Consider the following 27,105-nt stretch of genomic DNA (forward strand, 5'->3'; position numbering starts at 1 on the left):
AAGTTTCAATTAGGGCTTAGGGTAGTTTGATATTTATGCGGAAGAGTTATAACAAAATTTTAGGTTGAATTGTTTTATAGCATCGAATGTTGCTTGGTTACAAGTAAGGAATTTTGAGAATTATTTTGAGGTAATCGAGTGCACATCTCACAGAGTGCAACGTCTCGCAAATGTTTTATTGAGAAATGGATTTCAATGATTGACTTGCTGAAACATTTGAAATACTTTCAACACGTAATTGTGCCCAGACATATCACAAACATGCATTTTGAATGTCACGAATAGGTTTGCATTGAACACAAAGTATGTCACTAAATACAAGATGAATTAATAATTGATACATGCATAATAGTACATGCATCACGTGCATAGAAATTATTAGGGTTAGATGCAACTCTTTGGGGATGAGAGATGTCATCACCCTGGCGCACAATTATGTAAAATAGATTTTATCGATAGAATGTTTTGAGAAAGATGTTTTGAACAAACTCGCGAGTCCCTTTGGAGAAAATGTATTTATAAAGTTGTGGAATTTCAAATGATTTTGAAACTGTTACCGAAAGGTAGCTAGACAAATACTCTGTGATGAGGGTGATGGTTATTGGACGTTTATGTTGTGAGCGATTGGTCTGTAGAATAAGAATCTTGTGGAATGAGTAAGAATGATTTTTAGTTTGCGCTTGAGATTTTGTTGTGCTAAGTGCGGTATAGTGAAATTTAGAATAAAAAGTCTTTGTGATAACTAAGGATTTGTGGATTAAGGATATTGGTTATGCTCCATGAGTATGTATACAATATTTTTTTGTTTTAAAAAGAAACCTTATCTTTACAGATTGAAAATTGTCCAAAGTATTTTGGTGTATTGATATAAGGAATGTTTATAAACAAGAAATTTATATTGCTGATTTTACTTTTCTGAGGAAAGGGAGAAATTTTGTCAAAATTGATTCAAAAAGGGGTAGTAAATTTTTGCTTGAACGATTTCTTCAATTGTGTTTCTGTTTGAGAAAATTTAGAAGCGATTTAAAATTTTGGGATGTTTGAAACATCAATATGTATTTTGAATACGATTTTTTTTGCCACAATTAACTTTTAAAGTATAAACTATTTAAAAACGTGTTTTAACAAGTTCGATTTAGGAGAACACAAATTTTGACAGTTGAACTGCTTTATAAATTTGAAAATGTATTGAAAGTATGGAAAAATTTAAGACTCAAAATGTGGAGATTTTGAAAATTTTCAAGGGTTTCCAAAACCGATGTTTGTTTCAACGATAAAGGTATTTCGATTTTGATTGCTAAAGGAGGTGTAAGACGTTGAGTCTTTTAAACATAGTGGGAAATTTTTGTGTATAAAATATTTTTGTATTAAAAGATTTCATACCCACATGGGTTGATTTTGAGCATGACTGACAACCCGGATGTAGCAATTGGTCGTATTGATCTTTCATTGTATACGAGGTTATAGTCAATAAATTGAATAATTTTGAAAATTTGAGTTCGATTTAGTTATACGAGATAGTTGATTTGAGAATTGAGAGTCGCGGTTAGTAGGATTCGACAACCATGATCGGTTGATCGATTTTAATATAGAGGGTATTATCGTAATAATGGATATCGTTGGGTCAGTTGTTGAACCCTTGGTAAGCGCCACAAAATTTTATGTTGTCAGATGCAGTCAATGTTCAGAGTAGACGTGGCGTTATGTTTCCGAGTGATTAGAAGAATCATTATGATGGATATTGTTTATCATTGATATAGAAATTTATTTTGTTATCATGAGAGAGGTTCGCTTTTCTCTAAATTGCGTTATGAGTTTTGTGTTGTTGATTCACAAGTTGATAGTATTATCGAGCTGGTACTAATCGTTAGGATTAGATGATTTTTATAATGTTTGTTTCGGAACCGAAATATTATCTGAAGTTATTGGGTTTTGTTGTCGGTCATTTTGATGTAGAGATGCTATAAGTGGAAGGATAGATTTTATTAGTTATGTTTGCAATGTTATTGTTTTGCCTGAGGATTTTGGAATTTGTAGACTTATAGTTGAGCTTAGCGCTTAATCTTGTATTTGACATTGAGGTAATTTATAATAGTTGAGTTTCGAGCTGGTTTTGGAAGTCACTCCGGTATAGAGTAATTGTGACTCTAAGTTGAATAATTGTGTTATTATTAGTTGGAACACCTGATTGTTAGAAGTGTGTGTTGTGACCGCTTATATTGCAAACCAGTGTGAGTTTTGAGTTTCGAGGTTCGTTTTTTTTTATGCTAAGTATATCAGCCGAGTGTTGTGTAAAAGAGTCTGTTTTATCTTAGTTGATCTCAGCAAGAGTCGTGTTATCGTTTATGTCTAGTGGAAGTTGTGTCGGTACTTGGTGATTTTTGAGTGTGTTCGGGTTGTACAAGTGGTGTTATTGAGTTATCGTTCAAGTTGGGTTTTGTTTATGCAAGTGCGTAAGCCGTTGAGACTGTTTTGAAAAACAGAGGTTGTTTGCAGCATAGTTGGGTATCATGTTTATATATTTTGCGTTGGTTTTATGCGTTTTGTTCGGACAGTAGATAATTTTATTATATGACTTCGTGGATTAGGTTTTGTTTTAAATTCGAGGACAAATTTTTAATTAGTTGGGGAGAATGTAATACCCCGTAAAAATTTAATTTATGGTTTCGATAATTTCTGACGTCTGTCCAGTTGTTTTGAGATAAATTCGGAGTTAGTGGTTCGGTTCGTGGTTCAACCGAAGGGTTGAACAACTCCCTTTCAATCAGGTCTCAAAAGAGACCTGATTGTTAAACTTTCTCGTACGAGACACAAGGTCTCGTACGAGACTTCATTGATTTTTGCCTGGTCTCGTATGAGACCAGGGTTCCCGAACGGGAACAAGCCTCATATGGCGGTTCTCGTTCGAGAACAGCCTTGTCAAGGCGAGGGGGCAGTTTTGCTCCCTGATTTTTAGCGATCCACTCACGTTTTAAAAACGTTTTCTAAACCTAATATCTTCACCACACTTCATACTAACCCTAGCCGCCATCCTTTTCCTTTTTCCCTGAGTAATCATCGATCAAAATCCAGTCCGAAGTTGCTTCCATAGGTAAGTTTTTGAATCCTTTAATCTCAGTTTTAGCTGAAAATGACCTCTCCGTATTTTGATTCGTTCTTGACCGTTTCAGAACCGAAATAAGTTCCGCTTCCTTCCAGTGATAGAAGACTCACGTATCTACAAATCTCAACTTTTGTTTCGTCAAACGGTACGTAAACGAACCCGTATTAATCGCCGCCGTTTTACCGTTTTCTGGAAATTTTCTGTTTTAAGTTTAATCGACCTCTCTGAAATATAATTCGTTCCACAGCCGTTCAAAGGTCGAAATCAGTTCCGTTTGTTTCCCGTGAAAGTAGACTCACGCCTCTATGATTCTACACTTTTCTTTCATCAAACGGTACATAAATCTATTCGCTAGAGTCGCCGCCGTCTCACCGTATTATTTTGCTATTAACTGTGAACTTTCAAAAGTGTTCTCTGCCGAATGTTGTTCCTTCTTGAGTTGTTGTTGCCTAATGATGTATTCCCTCTTTGGTTATGATTTTGCTATCTTATTGTTTTTGGGTCTTTTGGATTGCGGCTTGATATTCATTTAACACTTAACTTTTGGTTCCTTATGTTTTCTGTGTTCTTCGTGTGGGTTAAATTCGATTTCTTTGTTCTTGTTCATCCGAGAATTTCTTGTTTCTGTGATGGGTTATGTGATCGAGATTATAGACCTTGGTTAGCATTTGTTTATAATCATCGTGATGGCAGTATTGATTTGTTCTTATACCTTAAAATTGTTCTTGTTTATAAATTGGTTTGTCACGTTGTTTTGGTTACTGCATCTCGGGTTACTGTTTTTGTTCATAATTAATTGGTTTGGTGATGGTGGTTTTTGCCTTCTGTGATGTGGCAGTGATTGATTTTGAATTTCCATGGGGTCCTTTAATCTCTTGATCATATTATGGGTGCTATTGTTGGTTAACTACTGTTCTTATTATTCAAATTGGTTCTTTTTTGCTGAATGATTGAAAGTGATGGTCAAATTATAAGAATGGTCCTTTGGTTGTTTTGGTTTTATTAAATTGATTCCTCAAGTTAAGTATTAACTATTTTATAATTGATTTTGATTTTAATCTACGAAATTGATTTCGACTTATAAACTAGCGACTTAAGTAATATTATTATTTATAAATTGAAATTACTTTGGGCATTAATATTTTAAATTTAAATTTAATATTAATCTTATTATAGTTTAAATGATTTTAGTTTTGATTATTTACTTTGACTATATTAAATGGGAATTGAGGATCTCATTTTAATTTGAAAGTTTGTCAAATTGATTATATTATTTTTAAGGCATAAAAAAAAATATTTGGATATTTAAAAAATTAAATTAATAATTATTATTAATCGATAATAAAGATTTTTGATTTAGAATGTCCTTGGGATTAAATTTATATTTTAACTTTATTTTGTGATTTAATTATTTGAGATAATTGCCGGTGATATTTAATTACTTGGGTTTCAAGCTATTGAGTTCTCTTTTGATATTAATTAATATTTTATTTAATATTATAATTATAAACTGTGGTTTATAATTCTGGAATATCGGTTGGGTCGGTTTGGACTTGGGTCACCGACATTTGAGGAATTGATTTTATTTATCATTTAAATATTATTTTAATAATCTTTTCGGATTGGATTTAAGTGCGAACTCAATAGTCTTGGATTAATTACGGCATTATAAATTATTTGAGAATTGTGTTTCTCTGTGATTTATCTGATTATTTAATTGTGCTAGTCCTAGGTGGTGTCTAGTAATCTTAGAGTTAGGGGTCGTTCGGATATTAACCTATTTATTATTTTAGACCCGCCGACTGCTCGTGCTTCCGAGTCTACGCAGGGTTAACTGTTTGCCAAGATCACGTGGATAAGCAAGCAGTGAGTTTGTAGTGCTATTTACCACTTTATTAAGTACCGCATCATATTTTAATATTATAAATGCTTTTGAATTTTTTTAAGCGATTGATAGGCTTGTATCGAGACTGTGTGCACCGGTATATACTCTGGGATCGACAGACTATGGTCTTACTTACGCTGGTAATTTGACGAGGATTAGTTCCCGTCCACTCTGGGTTTATTTTTCAGTATGTTATGTCATACTTACGCTGGGATCATTTCAATACTGTTATTCCATAATCATATTGTATTAGTATAAAAGGTTTTGATTTAAGGGTTTTAAACTTAATAAATGTAAATAGTATTGCGAACTCATCTCAGTATATCTGACCCCGTTGTTTTCCCAAATTTTCCAGGTTTATGATTTGAAAGCTGGTCCACTCCGATTCTTTTAATTCTTCGGAGGTTTTTATATTATTTAAACTAGTTACTGTTTTCGAACTCTTAGACCGGAGTAGAACTAGTTTATATATTACATTTATTATTACACTTTGGGATTTTTGACTTGATCGATTATATATTATTGGCATGATTACTCTGGATTATTTTATTAATATATTTAAGGCAATGCCATTGAACATTTCAGATATTTAAATTATTTATATTAGAACTGTAATATAAATTGCTAGACTTAGGTTGAAGTCTCGGTTGTCCCCGAGCAATTTTCTGCAAGTTTAAATGTTTATTTGATTTCCGCGAGGCTTGCTACGGGTTTTGGTACGACCATACCCATACCCTAGCGCCGGTCACGATTCATGAAATTGGATCGTGACATCAATGAATCATTATTGTTCTAGAATCCTTTTATTAACTTGGGTTAATATGTACTTATGTCATGTTTAAGACTCAGAGTTGGCTGAGCACTTTATAATAAATGTTGTATATTATGAACTGCTAGAATTAGGTTGAAGTCTCCATTTCCCTCGAGCATTGGTTTTCTTGCAGGTTTATATAATTGTTGGTTATCCGCAAGGTTAGCTACGGGTTTTGGTACAACCATACCCATACCCTAGCGCCAGTCGCGATCCATGAAAATGGGTCGTGACATTTGTGTTGTTCTGTATTGTTTTATTCCGACATGTTGTTTGTGCTAGTCCTATGTGGTGTCTAGTACTCTTTAGAGTTAGGGTCTGTTTTTAATATTGGTTTATATTTGTTTAGACTCGTCGAGCGTTCGTGCTTTTGAGGCGAACCGAGTTTAGGTTGGTTGCCAGGAGTTTTCACGTGGATTAGCAAGCAGTGAGTTTATACTTACTATTTACCGCTTTATTAAGTAAATTGTTATTTTAATATAAAAATATATATTGTATGTATATTTCAAACTGTTTTCCCATTATGGCTTTTAGTTGGAACATGCTACCTGATGGGCATCATTAGGACTCGTGCGCACCGGTATTGATCTAGATAAGGTATGTGATATGTGGTGGTAACTCGGTGTGAGCCTAGCTCTCAGGATCAGTAGAGTAACTCTGTGTAGCTCAGCTCTCGGGACCAGGCCTATATGAATTATGGTTATATTTAGTATTGTGGATTAGGGTTCCAACTATTAAACGTAATGTTTGTATTAAATGTTTTAAAAGAGTTTTAAAGGTTTTCCACTTGATAAATGTAAATAAGGGTATGAACTCATCTCAGTATATCTGACCCCGTTGTTTTTCCAATTTTTTCCAGGGTTATGATATGAGCGAGTCAGCTGCTCTCCGATTCTTTATTTCCTCGGAGGTTTCACTTTATTTTATAAAGTTTATTAAACTGATTTTATTCTTAGACTGCAGTAGTAATTAGAAGCCTTATTTGTCAAACGCTTATTATCAGATTTAGTTCAATTGATATTTGTATCGTTTTAGCATTTCTATATTAACTTGGGTTAATATTTATTTATGCCATGTTTAAGACTCAGAGTTGGCTGAGCACTTTTAAGAAAATGTTGAATATTATAAACTGCTAGAATTAGGCTGAAGTCTCGGTTGCCCTTGAGCATTGGTTTTCTTGCAGGTCTATCTAATTGTTGTTTATCCGCAAGTCTAGCTACGGGTTTTGGTACGACCATAACCATACCCTAGCGCCAGTCGCGATTCATGAAAATGGGTCGTGACACTAAGTTGGATCGTTTTAAGGCGCATTTGGATACCTAATCGATAGGTATGCTATCTATCGAGGCATACGCCCGAGGAGTTCTTAGCGTATGGTACGAGCAATTCCTGAGATTCAAGGGGACAACGACGAGGCAAACTGTCGTTACATTAGGACTTTCGGACCCCAGTTCATGGATTTTTATCAGGATGCGCCTGATCACTATGGATCATTATTTGCTAGGGCTATATAGATAGCCATTGACCGTGAGTGGAACGACAATCTTATTCGACCTTTCTTCTTTAGACGTGAGCGGTATCCAATATTGAGGAACCTATCTAGGGGCAATGTCAGATGCGTTAGAGGATGCAGATATGGCATTGTGATACACGAGAGGGGTGAGTCTAGTCAGGCACCTCTAGGTATGAAATAATTGCTGTGTTTTGTGCCAAATGTGTTTATATGATTGAAATGTTTGTATTGATTATTATTATTCGATCGATTTTCTTCATTGAATTTTATAACGAGTGAGATGTTTCCTATTGAGATAGATCGATAAATCCGTGAAGCTAGGCTTTATCCTCAACATAGTTATTTACATAGAGATGAAACAAAGAAACGAATGAAAAATATACATAAGACACATAATGTATGTGATATGAAATGTAATTCCATATATTACGTTTTGATTTACCACCAGAATGGTAAATGATATTTAAGGAACAAGGCAATGAAAGATTGATCTGTAAGCCAAAGGGCTACATGGTTTCAAACATGATAGAGATAAGTGAACAATAGAGATGGATGGATATCAAAATGGGGGAAACAAAAGATTTAGTTAGCAATGCTAAAAGAATGGCATTAGCTATAAATACTTCGATATGTGTTAAGGAATAATGATAGTTCCTATATCAAAATTTTAATAAAACCCCAATAAAGAATAACGAAAAGCCATTAATCTCGTAAAGTGTGTAATTTGGAGGGACTTACTGTGATTCTCAAAAAGAGAAAATAATATGATTTTAAATAGTACGAATGTGCTCAGACATTGAATATAGCATGTCATAATAACGTTAATAGTGCATTTGAGTATATATATAAATATTTTCTATATAATATACATTTTCAAATGTAAATCATGCATCATACTTGTACCAAAATTGAAAAACGTGATTTTACCAAGCAACCCTTTACTGATGAGAGGTGTCATCACTCTGAGCTACACCATACTGATATTTCAAATGATTTGAAAGAAAGAAAAGATTGAAAAAACTGATCGATCATCAATGTCAAAAATGTTTGAAATGTATTGGTTTTGTAAGAAACCTAGATGTAAAACCCTGCGACAGTAAAATAAAAGATTATTGTTAAACAAGAATGAACATATGTGATAAAAACATACCCAAATATAAGAATAAAGCCTTAATGATAATGAATGTTATTGGGAAGTGATCGATATGAGATATGGAAAATGTTGGTAAAATACCCTTGAATGGTATTTATCTAAAAACAAGGTAGAATAGAACGTGTAAACTAAAGAGAAGAAAAGCTAAAGACCCGAAGAGAATACGGGCCATGGGAAGACTATGCGAATTGTGAAAATAATTGAACGATACACATAAGAATATGTCGTAATCGATGGAAGTAAATAAAAGAAAGAAAATAGATTGTAATAAAATAACTCGACGAAAAGACGCCTCATATAATTAATAAAGCAATATAAGAAAGAGCGGATTTGATATAGCCGCAGACGATAAGAATCCACGATATAAAGTAAACGAGAACGCAAAGTTAACCTTACTAATAGGCCAAACATCAGTAAAGAGTCTAATATAAAGATATATACGTGATCAAGGGTGAAGCACATTGACAAGATCAAAAAGGAATAACTTAGACCTTTTATCGACAATCGATGAGAGAAAAGGCTAAAAAAAGAGGTGGAAAGAGATCGAGAAATGGGATGCGATAAGGACTTCAATGAACGACAATAAAGGAGATATTAATCCAAAGTTCATTAAAACCAGAGGATGTCATATATATATGATATATGCATCAGAGCAAATGGATATAGTGATTAAAAGGCATGGAGATAAGACCTACGAAACGATGAAAGGGTAGTAAGAAATGAAAAGGATGCCATCGGACAAGAGCAAGAATGGTACTGATCCGATATGGATAAATGAAGTTAAGAGATCGAAGGATAAAAAGTACGTCACGAAGGATGGACGTGAAACATAATAAGTATGCCTAGAGAGCATTCAACTTCATGAGATTCAATCTTAGAAGGCCGTGATCTGAGCAATGGCTATCAACAAAGATGTGGTTATAATGACACACATGAATGGATGCAAGAAAGACAAATGACGTCAAGGAAAGGTGACACCGGACTCCGATAAATTCGAGAGTTATACAAAGCTAGACAGAGATTGAAAATGATAAAAGGAACTTCCAAGACAAGATAAATTGGAATTAGCGACAACAAAGCGCAGTTCCAAGGCTATATTTCGGGCAAAGTTCGGATCCCGAGACTCGATTATCGTAAATGAAAGTCAATGGATATGGATATATGGTATCGCATAGATCAAATATAAATAATTTAATCATGGCACTACTCAAACAATGGATTGTTTTTCAAGCTCAAAGATGAGCAAAAAACATGAAATTTTTAGCAAGAAATGCAATTGTGGCTAATAGCCAGCTTAAAGAGCGATTTCAGAAATCGAATAGCAGTCGGATAAAGTTCGATTCTTCAAATAAGTTGTAGATTGGATATCAAAATATAAGAATATGAAATAAAATTTGGAAAAAGACCGATTTAAATGCTTAGTTCATTGCCTTTAACAACAGTCATGACAGCATTTTTGCAATCTTTCAAACAGCTAAAGGAGGCAACTTTGAGATTTATTTTCGATACTTTTGAGGAAGAATCTCAACTCAAATTCTAAACAAAAGTTGTAGACCATGTTGCTGACTATAATAAAACCAATTTTATTTGGTAAACGGACGCTTCTGGATAAGCGGTTGAGGTAGGAAAACTAGGCTCAAAGAGTAGTTTTTGACAAAACTAAGCTGACTTAAAATGTTAAGTCAACAAAGTGAATCATTGAAACTTAAAATTAATCAAATATGGTTTAATTAATACCAAGGAATATTAAAGAAGATGGTTAAAGTTGGCATAAGATGATTGGAAAGTGGATTGGAAAATTAGTATCGAGAATAATATGGTATGAGTAAAGTACCACAACTATGAAAAAAATAGCAAAGTTGGTACCAAGGTAAAAGAGTTAAGATGTATAAACAAAATTCGGGGACAAATTCTTATAAGAGGGAAGATTGTAATACCCTAAAATTTGGGTATTTCCAAATTTAGCGGTTAGTCTCATTTTTAGTGGTTAAAATGAGAAAAATAAGAAACGAACAGAATAATTAAATAACAGAGGATCCGAGTAGGTCGACATTGAAATTTTAATAAGTAAATTTCAATAATAAATATTTCATAGAATAAATGGAATTTAATTTTAAAAAAGAAAATTTATTACAATGGCTAAAAGTATACTTTAGCTCTAAATTGGTAAATAAACATTTAAATCCCGAAAAATAGAAATTAAATAGATGATTAATGGAAATTAATATTTATTTAAATAATATCGACAATTATTTAAATAAAATTTGGACGGAAAAGTTGGAAAAAGTGCAATTTAGCTCAAATCGGAAATTGAGCAGTTTTGGCCAAAACTGCCAAATTAAATTATCAGAAAGTAGAGTTATAAGATATCAGAAGGATATAATGTATTTAAAAATAAATAATACAGAACTTACCGGACCAAAAAGATGTAGTGATCGACAAACTAAATCGGATGAAAGTATAGTTAGGAATTAAAACGTGAGGAGGTAGCGATCTTAAGGACTAAAGAGGACTTTTTCCATAAATATATATATATATATATATATATATATATATATATATATATATATATATATATATATATATATATATATATATATATATATATATGGCAATTAATTTGAGTTTTAAACTCAAAATACAATATTAGAAATCCTGCTTTTAGCGACGGATTTTTCCATCGCTAAAAGCAGAAAATCCGTCGCTAAATGCATTTAGCGACGAATTACCGACGGACTATGTCCGTTGGTGGATTTCTGGTCACTAAATTTACAGCGACGGAATAAATAGAAATTGCGACGGTTTTAAAAAAATTAGCGACGGATTTAAATCCGTCGCTAATTTTTTTAAAAAAAAATTAAAAAAATTATTTTTTAATTAAAATCATAAAAAAATATTATTTAAACAATCACCCACCACCACACACCCACCCGCTATACACCACACACTATCAACCACCTGTAAATTTCGCAAATTTTTCAACTTTCCAGTAGGTCACCCATCCTTCACAATGCTCCCACCAAATCCTCTTTAACCTTATAGTTCCCCCGCGCGTGACTCCATCTTATCCAGCTCAGATTCTTGTGTTATATCTATCTATAATATATTTAAATATAACTGAAAGTAATAAAAAGTTACTCACACAATTTACTCCCGTATTTTAAAATAATTATTTTCATATTAATTATTTTTAAATAAATAATTAATAAATTATTTTTTTAATAAAAACAACAAATTATTACTATTAAACTTTACTCCCGTATTCTAATAAAATATTTTTTTCCTAGATAATTATTTTGTTAATAAATAATTATTTTTTAATAATAAATTATTTTTTTAATGAACAATTATTTTTTTAATTATTTTTTTAATAAATTTTCTTATAATTAATATTATTTTAATTAATATATAATAAAAATAATATTTTTTTTAATAAAAGTAAGCATTTAGCGTCGGATTAAATCCGTCGCTAAATGCGTAAAACAATTTGGCGGGATGAATCCCGTCAGTTTTAGCGACGGAATTTCCATCGCTAATAATGGCGGGATGAATCCCGCCAATTTTTTTAGGATTTAGCGATGGATTTGAAATCCGTCGCTAAATTTGATTTTAGCGACGGATTTCAAATCCGTCGCTAAAATCCGTCGCTAATCGACTGTTTTCTAGTAGTGATATCATTTCATCTCAGATAATCATCTTCTCCAAATTGAAACCCTTACATGCAAAAACTTCCTCGACCATCACTTACTCATTTTTTGACGGATTTGGACGATTCTTGCGGTTACAGAATGAGAGAAGCGAGCTTTATTAATCAAGCCAGAAAATTGAGGTAATAAGCTCAACATAAAATTAGGTCATCTGAGTTAAAATTCTGGTTTATTTAAATTTGATGGTGATGATGAATTTGAGCTTAGAAATCATTTGGTAATTGGTTAGTTTAGCGCTGAGTTTGTGTTGTTTGATGTGTTGAGGGTTGTGATGGGTTGTGTAAATATGTTTTGTTTTATGCTTTACACTATTTGTTTTGTAGTAGAACAGGCTGTGATAGGGTATGAGATATCGCATAATAAGACCCTGGTCCCTGTAAAACCTTTTCAATGTTGTGAATAGACGTTTGTGTACGTTTAACCTTTTAAGGTTTTTGTAAAAACATTATATGTATGAACATGTGTTTGTACGTTTGATGCTTGCGAAAGAAAAAGTTTTTGTGCTTTTAAGGCTTGCTACGGGTTTTGGAACTACCATGCCCATTCTGTAGCGCCGGTCTCGCCTCGAGATTTCGGGTCGTGACAAATACGTTTGAAAATAGATAAAGGGACTAAGGTTTTTATTGAATGAAAATGTTAGAATAATGATATATAGTGATTGTAACACCCCGCATTTTTCTAACTTGTTTCGTTAAGCCTAAACGGTATCTTGAGTTCGTTTGAGTGGTTCTACCACTTAGATTCGTGTTTCGAAGGTTCCAAACCTTTTAAAATGTGTTTTAAGATGTTGTAGAAGTAGTCTCGGAGTTTGGAACATTTTCGATTTCATTTTCAAAATCTCAAATTTTTGTAGGAGGCAGTAGCATTTCACGGGCGCGACGTGCATGAATCGCGGGCGAGATTCATGTATCACGGGTGCGATAGAGGTGTAGCGGGCGCGACGCGTGCACTGTTCAGTTCGCTGATTTCTATATAAACTCACCTTAACTCGACCTAAATCATATTTTAAACACTTTTAACTTCTCTAAAAACCCTAATTCGGCTGAGGCTCTATCTTAGGTCATTCCTCCATCCTTTCCTCTCAAATTTTGATTCTTGGTAAGTGTTCCTAATTATTCCTCTGTGATTTCATCAATAGTTCATCAATTCTAGTAATTCTAAATCCTATAGCCTATATGAATTGGTTGTAGGCTGATTGTGGATCAATATTTCTGAGTTTTCTCTTGATTGTTGTTAATAATCCATCTCAAGAGGTTAGTGGCTTAAATCCCTTGTTTTGATTTGTAGATATTGCTATATATTCAATTGTTTCGATACCTTGGGTGGTTTGATTGTAATTTATGTGTTGCTTTGAATTATAAATTCTGGAAATCTTAGTTTGATGTTATATTAGTCTCTTGGATTCCATTTGTACCTTGGGTGGTTTGGTTTTAATTTTACAATTGATAAACTTATCGAATTGCTAAAGATTTTGAGTTATAAACTGTTTTTGAGTATCGTTTAAAAATCTGGAAATTTCTTAAAAGCTAATCTTAGGTCGTTTAGATATCAAACGTACTTTGGGTGTATTGGGGGATTATTGTGAATGGATTTAAGGATCGTTGATTAATACTTTTGAGATAAAATTTTGTTTTATGATTAAACTAAAATCTGGAAATTTCAAAGTAATGGATCATAGGGTATTAGATGTTACACAATACATTGGGTGGCTTTGAGAAATCGTTTAAATGGAATAGCGTATAGTTTGGTTAGCATTTTTAAAATCTAAATTCTGTTTTGAACTATAAACTAAAAGCTGAAAATGTAATTTTAAGGGTTTAAAGATTGTTAATGGGAAATTCCTACTTTGGGTGATTGGAGATTATTGACTAAGGCTAGAGTATATGTTAAAGGTGGTTTAATTGAATCATAACATTTTTTTAAAGGAATCGTATTGCTGGAAATTACTTTAAGATGGTTTAAAAACTTGTTAAAAGAATGTTAGTTTATCTTAGGATGTGGTTTGACTCGAATTAAGTAATATAAGGTATACAAGGTGTTATATGTCTTGTAGAGATTCAGTTGAACTATTTTAATTTCAAGTTGATGCTTGAAGGATGTTGAATCTTATTGATTCTATTTGAGGTGATATATTTAAATATACTTGGAGTGCTACTTGCTAAATGTTAGCAACCTTAATTGTTTATGGCATTATTAAGTTACGGCGTGAGTTCTTATTTAAAATTTACTTTGGTTTCATTCAAGATTTGATTAAAGACTTTGGTTTTAAACGTGGTTTGTGGTTGGGTCGGGTTAGACGTAGTCTCCCGACATGTTGTGTTGAGCTATACTGCAGTAAGGCTAACACACTATTTTGGGAACTGTAATTGTATTAAAAGAACTATATAAGTATTTAAGTACTTTGGTTTCGCTTTAAAAGATAAGAACTCACCCAAGCTGAACTTGCCTTATTTGTTAATTAGTTGTATGGATACTTGGTTGTATTTTTGTTACCTTGTTTGATTCTTTGGTTGCGTTATGGAATGCTAGTTCTATGTGGAGTCTAGTATTCTTAGAGTTAGGGGTTGTTCGGATTTTGACTTATATAATGTTTTAGACCCGTCGACTGCTCGTGCTACGGAGTCTACGCAGGGTTAGCTGTTTGCCAAGATTCACGTGGATAAGCAAGCAGTGAGTTTATAGTGTTATTTACGACTTTATTAAGTACCGCACATTATTTTAGTATATCAAATGTTTGTGAACTGTTTTAAGGATTATGGATCTGGATTGAAACGAGCTACTCGATAGGCTTGTATCGAGACTGTGTGCACCGGTAAGTACTTTGGGATTGGCTGACTAATGTCTGGCCTACTTTGGGAATCGATGAGGATATGTTCCCATCTACTTTGGGTTAAATACTTTGGGATTTCATTTCAATAATGTTTTTCCATAATAAAATATATATATTAGTATGAGAGGATTTGTTTTAAGGGTTTTAAACTTAATAAATGTAAATAGCATTATGAACTCATCTCAGTATATCTGACCCCGTTATTTTCCAAATTTTCCAGGCTTATGATTTTGAGAGCGTTGGTCATCTCCGATCTTTGATTCCTCGGAGGTTTTTTTTATGTTATCAGACTAGTCAACTGTTTTACTTCTTAGACCGCAGTAGAACTAGTTGTCCCTATTATTGTACTTTGGTTTGTCGTAGTGGTACGACTTTTATATTATTATACTTTGGTATGTTACATTGGATTATTTATATATGAGGCATGTTTCATAGTTTCGAATTACCATTAAGTTATTATTTTAGAACTGCTATATAAGTTGTTAGATTTAGGTTGAAGTCTTGGTTGCCCCCGAGCATTGGTTTTCTTGCAGGTTTATATTGAATTTAAGGCTTTCCGCGAGGCTTGCTACGGGTTTTGGTACAACCATACCCATACCCTAGCGCCGGTCTCGATCCATGAAATTGGGTCGTGACAGTGATCTTTTTAATCAATTAAAACAACAAGGATATAAGTTGTGAATTCAACATTTTAAGTTGAAAACGCTAAGCATTACACAACTAGTTTCAAGTTGAACGTGAAATATGTTTAAAAACAAATGAATAGGTTAAGGTTTATTTAATAATATTGTATGGACATAATATGTTGAAGAGATGTGTTAAACATTTAAAACGCTAAGAAATCAAGTTAAGAGTTAAGCGTTTTAAGTTTAAACGTAAGCCTCAAATAGACGCAAAATGCGATGTTAACGCAAAATGAGTTTTAAGTCATATTAAATACTCCCTCCGTCCCGTTTAAAAAGTCCCATATTCTATTTTGGGATGTCCCATTTAAAAAGTCTCATTACTATTTTTAGAGTATTTTTCCATTGAATACCCAATTTTACCCTTATTTTAGTTATCTTAAAAGAGTTCTATGGAAAATTCCACTATCATTAATAGGGGCAAAACATGAAAAAACATGAAAAGACAAGAATAATTAATGTTTTCTTAATCTGTGTGTAAAGTCAAATGGGACTTCTAAAGTGGGACGGAGGGAGTATATAGTTGTTTACGAATAAAATAACCATTAAGAATATGTTTAATAACGGTTTTAAAAGTTGAATTTGGATTATACGTATTTAAAACGATAAAATACGCTATCGGTTTTAAATAAAACCATTATAGCTTAAATAGCTAAAATTTCATATTTAAAGAATATCAAACTTAAAAGAAATTGGCAGAGAGGAATTAAGTCGACCTAAAGTAATAGTTTAGGTCTATGGTTATTAGTTATACGTTTATTGGATATAAACATATTAGAATTGTGATTATGAAATAGATATCGACGAGCTACGGATTGGCAGTTTTGGCTAAGGGGTTCAACCAAGACAAGGAATCGTGAAATATTGGATATCGAGGCGTGAGTATATTTTACTTATGTATTACCCCATAAACTATTAAGATACTCTTAATATACTAGGACATGCATGTCGGAAATTAAAAGATCTAGAACAAGAAGAGCGGAAGTGATAACCGAGATAAGAAATATATGCGGAATAAGGTTATCAAGTAAGGTCATGGAATTATTAGCGGGACTGAGTATAAAATAAGATATATGTCCTAAGGTAATAATTTTCATGCCAATGCTCGTGAAATTTTATAAATAATTATTCGGAAAAGGATATCCGAAATAATTTGGAAATTAAGCACGACGAATAATTGGAAATTTTTGTTCAATCGTTTTCGAGCTAAAGTAAGATTTTATCCAATTTAAGCCTAAATGACCTTTTAGCCATTAAATAATCTTAAAAGGGATTTATCATTTCATTTCTCATAAGCATTAGAAAAGGCTCAAATCTCTCTCTTTTCTCCTTGCAATGCCGAACCCCCTCCATGTCACCAAAACTCCATGAAAACTTCTTTAATCTTCACCATTCTTGAAGAAAATCATTTCTAATCCATAAGTAATCAAGGTAAGTGCTTTAGTTGACAAAATTTGTGGTTTAATTTGGTGATTTGATTGATAGAAAGTATAGGGTTCATAAGAGAGTAATTGGGGATTTTGGATGTTTGATTATGAAAGGTGAAATTGAGCTTGAAGAAGTGAAAGTGATGGTGATTCTTGAAGCCTTTCCTAAGTTTCAACTGACCCCCAACAGTGTTTGGTGCAGTGTCTAGTTTTGGCAAGCCGGAATTCTATTCTTGTTTCAGAAGTCTAATGTATGTACAGGATCAGTAGTGCTGCAATAGGGTTAAGTCCAAGTCTATATGGATGTTTGTAAAACGGTTTTCATGTGTGTAAACTCTGATGAATATGTATGTTGGAATTCTACTTATAAAAATTGTTTGCTTTATTTTGGAACGGGTTGTGCTAGTATGTATGATATCGCATGGTAAGACCTAAGTTCTTATGAAATGTTTTCATGTTTTGAAACAGACGTGTGTATACGTCAAAACTTTGAAAAGCTTTAAATAAAAACGATTAGTTTATGAATGAAAGTATGTATGTTGCATTTTTAAAGGATTGGGTTTCGTGAAAATATAATTATGTTTTTAGAAGACTTACTACGGGTTTTGGAACTACCATTCCCATTCCCTAGCGCCAGTCGTGACTCGTGATTTCGGGTAGTGACAACTTACTCGCATTATTGTAATCAAACTTATTCTATATATACTATGTGATTAGTATTTAAATGCATCACATGAAATATATTGAATATATGACTTGTTTGGATTGGATTGTTAGTTTGGATTGCTTATATATGATTGGATTGACTAGATGGAAGTTGTTGTATTGAATTGTTTGATTGTATGGATGCCATTACTTTGTTTCTACTTGATAATGATTTGTGAAGTGAATTTGTGTATGATCTGAATTTAGGCATGTGATAACAGAGTCAAGTCGGTCTAGACGATATAATTAGATTGAAATAGACTAACTTATGTTGCGTTATACACTATGTTTAACTCGGTAAGGAATTATCCCGAGACCTATGTCTAAGAGTTGAATTCGGTCAAACTATCAAGGGACTCATCTTGTATTGTATGGATATAAGTGTGATACCAGTTTTGAACTCGTTTAGATTATCCCGGGACTGTATCACTAGGTATAAGTTAAACTCAGTCAAACTATCCCGAGACTTTACCTATAGAGGACATGAGAAAGTAGTACTCTCGCTAAGCCTAGGAATAAGTCTAGGTTAAGAATTTTCTAGGATTAGGATTAAGATCGGATCAATTATTTGCCTAATTTAAATTGATTGTATCAGTGTGGTTGAATTAAACGCGATGGTTATTTTGATAATATGCTTAAGTAACATATATCTCACTCAGCTTATCGCTGACCCCGTTGATTTAAATATTTTTCAGGTGCTTAGATCCAGGACTTGACTTGAAGTCCGCTTTTTGCTCGGAAGTCAATTTTGTGTGTACAGTCTCGACTTCCTAGTCTACTGCAGTAATTTATGTCCGACCAGTGTCGTAGCCTAGCAAGGCAACATGTTGGTATTGTATATACTGGTTGTCTTCATGTATATATATAATTGGCTATGACATTTGTATTTTGTTTACGAAAGTAAATTCCCTATATTGACCCTAAACACTAGTAGTTTGTATCCCAGGTTAGTACGTACGAGATACGGAAATGAAAACCCAAAATTAAATTGTGTTGTTTCTACTAGTTTATATGCAATAACTCTGAAAAGTGTTTGATGAGTTTGACGGTACTTTGAATATAAATTGAGAAACTTAGGTCAAGTAGGTCGTAAATAAGAGTTTAATTAATAAATATGTTGGATTTAATAATATTCTAAGGTAAGGGCCATTATATCACGACCCGAAATTTCGAGCAGCGACTAGCGCTTGGGAATGGGAATGGTAGTTTGAAATCCGTAGCAAGCCTTTTAATAACACGTATAAAGTTTTTGCAAAACAATTCATCAATCAAATACCAAACCTTTTTCATACATAACATTTTTTCTTTAAAGCTTGACGCATACAAACGTCTGTTTCATAATATAAAAACATTTCATAGAAACCTGGGTCTTACTATGGGATACATACTTTCTAGCATAGCCTGTTCCAAAACAAACAAACGGTTTAAAGCAGAATTACAAAACATATATACTTATCACAGTTTGCACAAATCTTTAAGACCGTATGACTGACCATCCATACCATTTAGACTAGGACTCGACTACCTGCAGCACTACTGATCGACTCCTCTTTACTGTATAAAAAATTTCAATTAATTCATTCAATTGAATGCATCCATGAATAAATATTTCAAATGAAACCCTAATCTTAACCATAAGACGTATTCCCTATCACGTATACTTACTAGTCGTCCCCTTATCCAATTATATCATCCAAATGGCACAAAGTCTCGAGATAGTTTGACCGAGTTACATTGTATCGTCTCTCAATCATAAGTTGTGGGTCCTGAGATAGGTCAACGAGACCCTGGCCCGATATAGTTCACCGAGTTACCCACTAGACCTAGGTCCCTGATCCGAGATAGTTCCACCGAGTTCAACCTACGGTTTATCATATTCATATCCTTTTTCAAATTATACGCACATTTCACGTATTCCTTTCATGCCAATTCAAATAACTTTAGATGTCTATACCATAACGACTCTGGTGATTACACAGCCTATTAACACCCAATAGGTAATTTGTTTCATCAGTTCTATACTAGTTTCAAAATAAGATGTATGCATTTCAAAGCAAAGCTATTCATTTAAACATTTTCATAGGGAGTTGCAATGTTAAAATACTTCAAATGTAAAATTTCAATAAACTCACTGCTTTCTTATCCACATAGATATCGAGTTAGGATTTAACTCGATAGACGTATAAGACTTAAGAACAAACAAGTATATAACATGTCGTACTATCGACCCCGTACTCGACTACGTTTACTATTTGTAAAATAGTCCGACCTTTAAGCGAAACCAACATTCTTAAAGTTCAGAATGTCATCTTCAATTAGTTTTAGGTCTCAGACATAACTTAGCACCTGAAGGTGCCGGAAACTAGCCCGAAAATTAAACCTATGGGCTGCCCCAAAGTTTCATAACTGTTATGCACGACATGATGTTCTGATTTATTTGGGTAACTTACAGGCAGAATTTGCAGAAACGCAAACCTAGACATTTTTAGAAAACACCCTTAAGTTTCCGTACTAACAAACAGAACTTAATTCGAAGTTATATAAATCGAGATATAAGTCTAGCAACATGGCTGTTCTGCAGTGCAATATTTTGCAATTCGTCAAAATTTTCATTCAATCTAAATCAATCCAAATTAGCTTAATTGCGCCAAATATCGCCATCTTTAGCGTATTTTTGGTATTTAACATATTGTTTTTTCTTTGCATATTTAACATTAACTTTCATTTTTTGGCATATTTGTCCACAGGATAAAACGGCGTCGTTTTGGATATAAAATGACGACGTTTTACATCCAAATCAACATAATTTTCCAAAGGAAACGCAACCGTGGACGAATATGTCAAAAATGAAAGTTAATGTTAAATATGCCAAGAAAAAATGATTATGTTAAATACCAAAAACACGCAAAAGTTGGTAATTTTTTGTGCAATTAAGCCATCCAAATTTAATTATAATTCAACTATACACTGCATAATTCATGCTTTTGAACATTAACTAGACTCATATCGTCTTCCTAAGTAAAGGGTTGAACCATATCTATCATTTCATACCCAAAATTTCATCAATTTCACAACACAACTTCATGATAACTCAAACAATCATCAAACATCATTAACCTATGAACATACCGAATACTAATGCACAAACCATCATCTAATTTTAGAAACCAAATCTTAGCAAATTATCCTTACCCTTCATGAAGCTCCATAGCTGAAGGATTAAAAATCCAATTCACCATCATCATAAGCCTTTCCTTAAGCTCCATCTCACCTCACATGTATCAAATCACAAAATCCCGAAAATCAATCTCAAGAGCGAACTGAAACACTGAAAATCCTAACTGGAAACACTCACTTTACCTTAAATTGAAGCCACAATCCAGTACAGGATCATTTTTTCGTTCCGTGGCCGCAAGAATCGCTACAACCGGTAGAGAAACGAAGAAGTTATGGTGGATTGAGTTTTGCTTTTGCAATTCTTCTCCAAGAAGAAGGAGATACGAGTTTTCTCCATTCAGCCTTGATATATGTCTATCGCTGAGTTAAAATCCTATTTCTTTTGTTTTTATACTTATGGAAAAAAGACATCTTTAATTCATATATAGAAATTGACTCAAACCGCTTCGACTTCTTACTTAAAACTTGTCGGATTTCATCGATTAAATACCCGATTTATACACCTCGAGAAATTTTATATTATTTATTGTCCAAATAAATAATATTACTTTAATATCTCATAACTCTATTTTTGACAATTTATTTTGGCAATTTTGGCCAAAAACGCTAAAATTCCAATTTTGAGCTAACTTGCACTTTTTCGTCCAAATTCTGCTTTCATAACTATCGATAACCGATTAATCGATGTTATTTGCTTGAATATTAATTCTCATATACAATTTATTTATATTATATTTTTCGGGAATTAAATCATTATTTTTCAACTTAGGAACCTACATGTACTTTTGCCCAATTTTTCGTAAGGTCCTTTTTAGTCCATTTCCAATTTCTTTATGGGATTCTAATTTTGACATTGTTTTATTAAATTCCAATATCAATTCTTTCCCAACCTACTCGACCTATGTCCCATAATTTAGGGCTCGTGGCACAATCCAATTGTCGTTGTATTTCAGGATTATTACATTGACCCCACCTTATAATGAATTTGTCCTCGAATTCAAACCTTTGCCACATACCTAATCTATCTTATCATACCTTATAGTGTTCACTTCCTTATACATATGTGTACTTATTACGTTCATATTCCTTATACAAGCCTCTTATCAACAATCTTTGACACGACCGCTTATGTCCCTGTTTGACGATCGCAACGGTCAACTTCTCGACATCCCTCTTCGGAATGTCACACTGCGATATCCACCTGATCCAGTGGTTCTACTAAACGATATCTTAGTTTTATCAAACTTGACGGTCTATGTTAGGTACTCTTCCTCCTCTTCATCTTATTGTGTATAACCTGAATAACTTTCTTCACAAAGAAATGGTAACGGACTTACCTCTATAAATTTGAAGTTTGCTTGGTGTATTATTGATTTTTGATGATTGTATGAAGATAGGGTTTGTTATTGATGTTTATGATCTTGGTTACTAAGGATTGTTTGAGGTTTATGATGAATCTATAGCTTGTTTTGTGTGTTATATATGATCAATTTTATGTGTGAGGGAGCCTAAGTTCCGGCCAGCCGTTCCCCTTGCCACGGTGGGCAAGGAATTCTGCCCTCCATGGTAAAATTTCTGCCATGGTGAAGAAGAATTATGCTTCAACGTAGCAAAATTACCGTCGTGAGCAGAGCTGAGCGCCAGCGAGGCAGCAACGACACTTTTATATTTTATTACATTTTTGGATAAATTTTCACGAAATTCAGAAGTAGTTTATGTTTGAGCTACATACGACTAATTAAGAAGTTTGTTTAAAGTGCATGATTGAGCTAGTACTAAACCTTACTTTTGCCAAATGTAAATATATGAATTGTTTGAATTAGAAATGAGCATCAGAGCTCATTTCTTCATTTTGAAAAGGAGTAGAGAGCTACTTCCTCTCCTCAGACGCGACAAACATTAAGGTTTTGATCCGAATTGACGGTTTCTCGATTCTAACTATGTTTCTTAAACCATTACTCAAGTAATCGAGGTGCTAAACCCGTACTAAACATTTATTTCTATATATTTTGAATTTATATTCATTTATAAACGGTTATCGAATAGAACGATTCATTTGCACATCCGAATTGCATTTTGAATGTGAATATGTGAACTAGGACATTGAGAACACGTTTTGTAGTGTTTCGGGCATTCTGAGAACGTCGGAATACCCGAGAAATTGAATTTCTATGGGCTAGAAATTGTGGATGCACGAACGAGCAGCCATGAGCTGCACAAACATGTAGCAATGATACACGAATGTGCATGAATGTTATTGCACGAATGTGTAGCTGATGTTGCACGATCGTGCAACGAGCTGCTGTTCCATGCCCAACAAGTCCGACGGTGAAAGGGAGGGGATTCTTTGATGGGCTTTCTCCCTACATGTTTGATGTGGTTTCATCGAACCAAAAGTGTTTAAAAACGATATTTGTTTTTAAATTAAAATGAAAAGAGTTTTGAACCTAAACCAAAAAGACTTTTAAAATGATATTTTAAAAGTAAAGTTAAACGTCGAAAAAGGACTTTAAAAGAGTTAAAGGCGACGTTTAGCATGTTTAAAAGAGTTAGCAACCAGCTTTGTTAAATGATCAGTATACGACTATGAATTGTTTTGGCGATCAAGTCGATACTATTAAATGATTTTAATTAGTATTGCTATACCTAAACAATTGGTTTTCAAAAGAACGAGACCGTAAGTTCTATGTGTTGTATGCTAGTTTAAACCTAGGTTCCCGGACCTAGATGCTTATACATGAGATGAGTTAATATGTTTGTCTGGTCTATTTTGTGTGTTTGACCTGACTAGCTGTAGAGCTATCAGACCAGGACTTAGGGGAGTTTGTCACACATACGACAGGGCTAAGTAGTAACGTACCAATAATGTGAGTATATGTGTTTACTTTTGAATTTCAGTATTCAACTGTTTCGAATTAATAATCATAGTAGTATAAACTTATCCAAGAGAGATCCATTGGAATGAGCTACCTATTGGGCGGCAATAGGGTTGCGTGATCACAGACACTGATTCTAGATGTACTCATGTCGAGGTATAGAGGTATGTCTGTCGTATTAAGTCATTTGGAAAGCGGATGCCCTCACTTCACGCGTAAATACTGAGATGGCAGTAATACGCATATGGTCGCGGGTTAAACCGCGATGGTAATTTCATGATTATGGTCCAGTTGCCAAAGATACAGAAGTGGATGGCTGTGATTAAGTTCACGATCCTTAGTCTATCGCCAGTAAGCTCGCGATGTAAAATGTCTATTAGGACATTTGTGGATTATAGTTTCATATGGATCGAACAATTGGTAATATTATATATATATAACTATTTAATATATATTATATGGGATTTTGGCATTTAACTGTAAACACTTTACGCACTCAGAAATATTTATATTTCTAACCCCGTTGTTTATTCCCATTTTCAGGTCGAGGTTCCACGTTACTGCTTCAGGGGAGCTCTTTCTTTTTGGTATTGTACATATGGTTTTGTACTATTAGAATGCTGTTATAGTATAAATGTTATATGCCAGCCGTCGTGCCACTAGTCCTTTGTTTAGATACTCTGATAAGTCCTACTGCATGGAGTATATACCTTTTTAGTGGCTGCATAGTGGCATTATGTATATAGTTACCTAATCGACCTCGTGTTTTTATGTGTGTCCAAAACAATATGTTTATATACGCCGACTATGTGTAACCGGTCAGTTGTGTATTTTATTATGTTAATACCACCGTTGTGAGACGCAGAGGTGTACGCATTATTTTTTAAAACATATTAACTTTTGAAAAGAGTGGCGTGCGGTTCAGAATAGGGCAGCCTATGTGTTAAGGCAAGCATGATATAAGTCCCTGAATTCCGGTGTTTACCACGCCACGTTTTCAGAAGGAAGTGAGGGTTGAGATAATGCGGTTATCTAATAAGTACTTCTGAGAACTAAATTTCGCTTATGTGTGCATTTTCAAAAAGGTGTTTTTGTTAAACGAGTAACGTTTTAATAATGTTTTTTAAAAACGGATCATAGGCGATATACGATCCAGTAATTATTGATAGATGCAATGATGTTGTGATTAGAGTTTTATACATAAAGGTACTAGTGTTACATATATTTGTCTATTCTATGTGTATGAGTAATGTGTTCCTGAGTTCGGTCCTCTGTATGGGTAACGTACCAATCTATTTATAGGCGAGCGTGTGTTCCCTTATTTTTCTTAGTCGATGTGGGTTATGTGTTGACCAAGTGCTTTATGTGCTTTAGCTTTGTGGGCTTGTTCCATCATTAATCCTCCTCGGTTCCGTCTTTACATAGATATTTATGTCTATAATGTGAAGTGGGTTTTTCTTGGGACGGGTCTTCTTTCTGGGTTTTCCCCTTCTCTTTTTCTGCGCCTTACGGACAACCTGTTATGCGGCATTTAATCCGTCTTGCACCTTTTGGTGTCCTTTCGTCGTTTTGTTTTTATTTTTATTTTATTTTCTTTGTTCCTCTTCCATCTTCTTTTCTCCTCTTGCTCTATTTTCTGCATATCGGGTTATTTCTTTCTTGATCATGGCTGATAGTTACTCTAAGGCGGTTGCTACTTTGAAGAAGTGGCTATGCTCTTTGACCCAAAAGTCTCTGGTTTCGCTCCTGGGTCCTCCTTTGTTTTTGAAAAGAAACTTGAGACTGGTTTTTGCTTCCCATTGGATTCACTACTGTTCCGGTTCCTGGAGTCATGGTGTATCAACTTATCCCAGTTGCATCCCAACACTTCATATGTTCACGGCTAGCGATTGAATCTCAATCGCTTGCACTACTTGATGAACTCTCCCTATCAGAAGAAGGAGTTGCCGTTTATTTCTTTGGGGTTTCGCTCCGTTGTGAAGATGTTCGATGACCTTCCTGACTCGATCAAGAAGAAGTGGAAGAGTAAGTTTTTTTTTTTTTATCATCAGTCATCGAACCCAATCTCTTGGCCCTATCGTCTAGCGGTTTCACATTCAACCGCATGATGCTTAAGACGTGTCGACTGAGGAGTATGCCCTCATGCAGCGGATTGGGACCTTCTATACTGAAGGGTCCTGGACTTACACTGATTATATTAGTGAATATTTGTGGAATCGTGTCGCTCCCCCTGTTCCTCGTCCAGTCGCGTCTGCGGCTGTTGCTTCTTTACCTGCCGTATCTCATGTTGTTGGTAAGATTCTTTATTGTTTGTCATGGTTCTTGTTTATTTTATGTTGGTCTATGTCCTTTTGCATCGTTTGTGTTGGTAGGTCAACCGACAAAGTCGTCTGCCGCTGCCACTTCTGCTTTGGATTCTCAAAACCATTTACGAAGTGGTGGTTCATATCTTTCTCCCAGGAAGAAACCCGAGACTCGTCCTCCTTCATCTTTTGTCCCCTATGTTCCCTTGCCAATGACAGGGGTTCATTGTCCCGCTCCCGGCGGTAGTCGGCCGATGGTTCTGCCGTCTTTCTCTACTCTTTCCGCGGCGGTCTCAACTCTTCTCGCGTTTGTTCCTCCTGCTTCAACTGGTGCCCTTGCTTCTCCCGTAGATCCCTTGACTTATTCTACGTCTTTTTAAGATAGTGAAGGTGAAGAGGAGGAGACTGTTCTTCCTTCTGTTCCCCGTGGGGGATCTCATTTGATTCTTCCATTCGGCTGCATTCGCCATGATCTGAGTGTCTTCCGCCAAATCGTTGATTTCCTCGGGATGATGGAGCCCCTGCCTTTTTGTCAACGTCTGGAGGGTGAGGGTCTATTCAATTCGGTTGTTCAGGTGCTTTTGACCGCTAGTTATGGCATTCGTATTGCTCAGCAGCATTACATTAGTAAGGAGTGCGAACTGGCGCAGAGGAGGCATATCGCTTTTTTCTGATATTAAAGTGAAGGGAGAATGTTTATCTTAGCGCCGAGATTGCTCGTCCTAGGTCTGATCATCCTGCAATTGAAGAGGATTTGGAAGATTTTGCTTTCCTCATCTCTCGACTACTGAAGTTGCACCTGAGTGCTATCCGCGATAATTATCTATCCTTGAATCTTTGTGGGGATATTTCTTTTCTTGCGGTTGATGCTCGTTCTTTGAAGGAAGAAGCTTAGCGCTTGTTGGCTGATCATATGCTGGCTCAAGCTGCAC

This window comes from Mercurialis annua, linkage group LG1-X (assembly GCF_937616625.2).
Source record: "Mercurialis annua linkage group LG1-X, ddMerAnnu1.2, whole genome shotgun sequence".
Classification (NCBI taxonomy): domain Eukaryota; kingdom Viridiplantae; phylum Streptophyta; class Magnoliopsida; order Malpighiales; family Euphorbiaceae; genus Mercurialis; species Mercurialis annua.